We start from the raw sequence: 6259 nt of genomic DNA, 5'->3' as shown, positions 1-6259 counted from the left end.
CCCCTAACCACCTCCAGATACACTGATCGTGTCCAGAAATTTTTTTTCACAAACTTAAGTAGACACTGACTCCTCCCTATCAGCACTTGTCCCGCCCCTCATTGCTCTAACTCCTCCCCCTTTATTTCACTACGTACCATGATGAGCGCTAATAAAACAATGTCTCCCCATCAAAGTTCATGTTGTGTCATCAATCTATGTTTGATGTCCGGGGGGTGTGGGTGGGGCTGTGGGTGGTCCTTCTTTGAACACAGGTGTGTGTGTGTGTGTGTGTGTGTGTGTGTGTGTGTGTGTGTGTGTGTGTGTTTTTCCTTCAGACTGTGAGTGTAATGGTCACTCCAACCGCTGCAGCTACATCGACTTCATCAACGTGGTCACATGTGTGAGCTGTAAACACAACACACGGGGGCAGAATTGTCAGTACTGTCGCCTTGGTTACTACCGAAATGCCTCGCTGCCGCTGACTGACGAGAACGTCTGTGTTGGTCTGTAACATGCACACAAACACAGAGACAGAGCTCAATGTGAAGTTAGAAACCTGTAAAACATCTAAAGGTTGAACCGTAGCTCTGGTCTTGAGCTCTTCTATGACAACCAGGTCGAACATGTAAAAATCTCCTCAGATGTCTTCACACAGCTCTGACTTTATAAGATACCAAAGTGTATTCTCATCAAACGGCAGCACAATGTTCCACAGGTCAGAAGTTGTCTTATCACATTAGTTTATGTTGATATCTCACAGTGAGTAACCCATCTGAGCCAGACCTAAAAGGTAGAATGGAGATCATTTATCTTTCAGGAGCAGGACCACACCTCTGTACACGCCCCATCCAGTTCTCTGTCTATAAATGACCAACCCCACTGCTGCACTGTGGCACTACAAGCTATTCATACGCATTTTTGTCAGTATGTGGGGATCTGCCCAGGAGCCACTGCCAGTTCCCAAACCACAGCTTAATTCATGCTCACGCCATCCACTGTTATCTACTAAAAACACAATCTGTTACGTCCCAGTCTAGGAATACAGGAGCGCAACATGAGGGTTAAAAGGAAAGTGACCCCGCCTCGCTCCCCAGAGCCATATCCAGAAGCCAGTTTACAGGTTAACCTGTTAGCAGTCGGACGTACCGCCCACGGTACATTGGATGGTTTAGGGGACTAATTGGACTGCTAAGGGGTTAAGGTGCTTTCATTGCTACGAAAAACTGAAAACTTTAACTCTGGGGTGAACACAGGCCAAAATAACAAACAAAGCAAGCTATTCCAAAAAGGGAGGTGCTACCTAAACCCTGGGAAAAACAAAAACCAACTCCCTGATTTAATAAACAAGAGCAAAAAGTACAGAAAATAATAAGGCAGCTTCAGTACAGTGTCTACAACCGACATACAAAACTTAATGATTCTCTAAAGTCACACACGGACGTTTATCAAAGATGGTTTGGAAGCCAAGGATGGTCTGGTGCTGGAGAAGGCTTTTTAAAACAGGCACTTGGCACAGGACACTCGGAACAAAATCCAAACACCGTGATCCAAAATATGGGCGGGGCCGTAACACTGTCCAACCTGAGGATGTGGTCCCAGCTAGTGAATAGATAGATAGTCTATTGATCCCACAGGGGAAATTGTCGTGTTACAGCAGCATGACAAAGAGGAAAAATGGTCCACTCCACAATAAACAACAAATAACACAGTTGGAGTGCCACAGGTGAGGGCCTTCTACTATGACACAGCACAGGAATTTATATATTTTTATATTTACAACAGCGACACAAACAAAAGTAAGAATGAAGTCAGAAACAGTAAGAGTCAGACTGACATTGTGCAAACTGCATGAATAAGTCCTGTTTACACTGTACATGTAAGGTGTAACAGAGACGTGTTTGGGATGTTGTGTCCTCAGAGTGCGAGTGCCACGCAGACGGCAGCGTGTCTCCTAGATGCTTGGACTCGGGTCTTTGTCAGTGTAAAGATGGAGCCACGGGGAGGCGCTGTGACTCCTGTCTACCTGGATACACCTGGAGAGGAGGCGGGGCCGGCTGCACAGGTACACAGAGGGGCTGAATATGATGCGCCTCATGTTATCGATGAGCTAATTGGTGATCGATGATCTTTCACCATCAGCAAACGTGTGCGACAGTGAGCGTTTGGTCTGTCGGAATGGAGGAACCTGCGTCGACTTCCTGCGCTGCATCTGTCCTGAAAACTTCACAGGTAAACACAGCTCAGGTGGTGTAGGTGGGTTGGGAGATGCAATGATGTCACAGAACAACTTGATGATGCCACGTGCCCCTTCAGGTTTATTCTGCGAGCAGAGGGTGTGTCTGAAGAAGAACGGCTGCCTGGAGAACGCTGAGGACTCCGCCTCCTCTCTGGCATCACACCTTTACCTGCTGACCTTCGGTCTGATCACCGCCACTTTCTGCTGACCCCGCCCCCAGGCACAATGTCCCATAATGACATCACCTGGGACGATGTGATTGCAACCAAATGTTTTTCACTGAACTTCATGTTTTTTTACGTTGTCGTACAGGATATTACATCACAATCTTATGACATCACATAAGGCCCTGCACCTAAGACGATCATCACATTATAATTTTAGGAGATCAACAACAGGTCACTTTAACCTGACAAATCAGAGACAGCCGAACTCTGCAGGAAGAGAGCTGCCTCAACCCTACTCTCCCTCCAGCCCGTCTTCTCCACATCGTCCTCTCCACCCCGTCCTCTGAATAATAAAGGTTTATCTTATCTCCTTCTCCCCCTCCTCCTGTGCGGTTCAAGGACTCTTTAATTTGTATGGATGAAGCTCTGCAAAAACATCGTCACCCATACTGCACTTGGAGCTCTGACTGGTGCATACGTCTGAAGGTCAAACTGAGTGAAATCAGCTGATCAATACGTTACGTGTCCTCTCTATATGTGATGAAGATTATTGACAAAGCCGCTGATCGCTCGCCCAGCTGCAGCATTGATAAATGGTGATTCTTTTTGTGGCAACATTTTAGCTTCATACCTTTTTTAAAAATATATATTTATGTTTTATATTCCCAAAGGTTGATTCTGTTCATCTGTTCATCAGTGGGAGAAACATTTCATCATCACCCAGTTGACTTCTTCAGTCTCAGCTGACTGCAGTTTCCCCAAACCTTATAAACAGTACATTTGCATAATGACTGAAACTAAAAAACTAAACTAATACCAAAAATTGGTCGACCCCAAGGATCATGGTGCACGCTGTTAAGTGCAGGAGGATTGGCAGGATTTATACATCGGGGAAACCAAACAACCTCTGGCTACAACACAGAAGAGCCACCTCGTCAGGCCAGGACTCTGCAGTCTGTTTACACCTACAGGCCAGTGGACACTCTTTCAATTATGAGGATGTAACATCCTGGACAGGGAGGAACGCTGGTTTGAGGGCGGAGTCTTTCCCTTTCATTTACATGAAAAGGGAAAGACCATCTCTGAATCGAGGAAGGGGGCCTAAGGGTACATCTGTCACCATCTACAATGCTGTGATTGCAGCCATTGCAGCCAGATTTAAACCCAGTGGGAGTTTTAAATCTGGGACTCTCCACCATTTGACCTTAGAACTGAAGAAGCTTCTCGGATGAGAGGTGAAATGTCTTCAAGCAACTCAAGAAGTCCAGACGCTTTTCTTTCCAAGCTCCTTAGACTACGATGACCTGGATGACTGAGAACCTTCACAGACATACCTGGATGATTGAGCATGCATTAATATGTTTTATTATTGTGTTATATTTTATTATTTGTTTTAATACTGACACGTTTAACTATATGTAATCCATTATGGTGAAGCTCAGGGATAGATAAGATAGTAATTACAGGTAGTTTTCTTAAACATGGCCTCTGATTGTGTTCCACCCTGTTAGGGACGTTTACATATAGACCATAAATAGTTAAACATGTAAATATTGATCAATAGTGACTTTAGACAAAGTATGTCCCTTTTGGTAATATAATGTTTTATTCTTGAAACTGTAACAAGTTATTTAATAACATATATCACAGGTCTGTATTATACAAAAACCAGTTTATTTTAACCCATGTTTTCCGACGGCATGGAAAATACTTGCAGTTTTAAAAACATATACATATGTGTGCATTTAATGTTCCTGTCTTCTCAACTTGGCACAAAAATTTTCACAACGCTTATTGGTACTGTTCAGTAATCTTTTTCATTTCATTTCATAAAAACATTTTTCCAAACAGGATGGAACATCAGTGTTTTCAATTTTAACATCTGAGTAAATGTAATGGAGACCAGGGGTTCCATTACCTTGTTGGCATTGTTAATGATAAATGGGTGGATTGGGAATTTAAAATAGGGTAATAAAGAAAACACATTCGTTCTTATGGAGTCTTTTATTAGGTTTATTTTGACATACGATTAAATTGACAGCTTGTGAAGGTGAAGAGACAGGGGGACTGGCCTACCTGTGTCAGAGAAGAGCCAAAGTTAGAGCTGTTTACAGTTAATCATATGTCAATAACCTAAATATATGTGAAATGAGAACTTATAAAGGTACTCACCTGTCCTGGCTGCTTCTTGCAGGATGTGGAGCAAAAGAGTGAAAGCGGCTCAATCACCTGTTTAAGAGCTCCTGGAGCAGACCAGTGTGCCAGGTTAGGGAGTGTGGTTAAAGAGGGTTTTAATTTATAAAGTAACGGATGAAGCTTATGTTATTGGTTTGTTTATAGTACGTGTTGGAAATATGTATATGTTTGTTATGTGCTTTAATGTTATTGTATGTTTGCTTGTGTGGAGGGTTATGTTTTCATGTTGATTAGTTAACCCCATACTTGGGCTATTCCGGATGCTCACCTGAAAAGGTAGAGTATAAAAGGAAGGCATTTTGTTTAGTTGTAGTTAGTGTTTGTGCTGTTATCATGCTCCTTCTTTAATAAAGTGCCAATCCATGGATGTCTTTTACTCCAGTCTCACATCATATTATTGGACAGTGTAATGTGTAGGCTGTGTGCAGACAGGAATAGGACCCAAGGTGCAGACTCCGGAGCCAGATGTGAACTCAAAACAGCTTTAATGTTAAACTCAAATATAACATAACTGGAAAAAAATCAAAATAAACTTATACCGGAGGACTGACAGAACACACAGCTAGGTAAACGGTAGATCGCGACACAGAGAAACACAGGGCTCAAATACACAGAGGAAGCAATCAGGGAATGGGTAACAGGAGGGAAACACAGCTGGGGCAAATCAGGCCTAACGAGACAAAGGAAGCAAAACAAGACACATTAACATCAGACATGGACTTTCAAAGTAAAACAGGAAACCCATAACACAGACTGAACAAAAGACACAGACTCACATGCAGGCACTACAACAGAGGGAACAGAGACGTGGGACCAGGGCAGACAGACACTGACTGGACACGGGGATATAGCAACTAAGGATACACAGAGACGCGAACTAGACAAGGGGATACAGCTGACAGGGGAGACAGAGCAACTAGAGAAGACAGAGACATAAACCATAAGACAGAACTCAAAGAAACCAAAGACTAGAAATAATAAATAATAAACTCAAAAACCCTGGGTCAACGACCCAAGCATCCTAACAGACAGAACCTATGACCGCCAGCCAAAACTGACAGTAAACATCTACGGTTCATCTTTGCTTCTTATATGTTTGTTCATTAAAAAGTACGTCAGAAACAAGAAACAAAAAATCATTAACAAAAAAAAGAAAACATGCAAGCAGCTGTAAAATACCAGAATGGAGCACACAACATCAAACATGAACAAGGACCAGTAACATAATTCAAGGAATACGCCACCTTTTCATAAAAGCACAAGTTGAAAAGTGGAACAAACCATTTAGGAACAGGTCCATACCATTAGCTTAGCACAGTTAGCTAGTTTGCAAAAGTGAACCAAAAATATCCTGAAAAAAAAAGTAAAGTGAGAGTGACCGTTGAATCTTACCTCATTTTCCACAGTTGAATTCCCTCCAAAAACAAATGATGTCACTTCCTGTGTTCTCCCACAGGGGCTGTAGTTTTTTAAGGCAATAAAGCACATTCTAACAGGGTGTAAAATTACTACTGGGACAAGTACAGTATGAAGAAAGAAGTAAAGAAATTTTACCAGATTCAATTGCATAGCAAAATAAAGTTTAGTATAGTCATCAAATGTGTGTGTGTGTATATATATATATATATATAAAATAGTGAGAGAGAGAGAGAGAGAGAGAGAGAGAGAGAGAGAGAGA

At 42.4% G+C, this 6259-nt stretch overlaps 1 long non-coding RNA gene across 2 annotated transcripts; it reads left to right on the top strand.

Moving 5' to 3' along the window:
- The first annotated feature begins 322 nt into the window (after nt 1–322).
- LOC102208886 (uncharacterized) lies at nt 323–3057 on the top strand. Of its 2 annotated transcripts, XR_001290171.1 has the most exons (4): nt 323–485; nt 1901–2044; nt 2122–2211; nt 2296–3057. It is a non-coding gene; the product is annotated as an uncharacterized LOC102208886 (long non-coding RNA). The 2 variants fall into 2 exon arrangements; XR_312409.1 differs by lacking the exon at nt 323–485 and having other exon boundaries at nt 1207–2044.
- The last annotated feature ends 3202 nt before the right edge of the window (nt 3058–6259 follow it).

This window comes from Pundamilia nyererei, unplaced genomic scaffold (genome assembly GCF_000239375.1).
Source record: "Pundamilia nyererei isolate P.nyererei 1_Seehausen unplaced genomic scaffold, PunNye1.0 scaffold00576, whole genome shotgun sequence".
Lineage (NCBI taxonomy): Eukaryota > Metazoa > Chordata > Actinopteri > Cichliformes > Cichlidae > Pundamilia > Pundamilia nyererei.
This window is presented reverse-complemented; position numbering and strand designations above follow the sequence as displayed.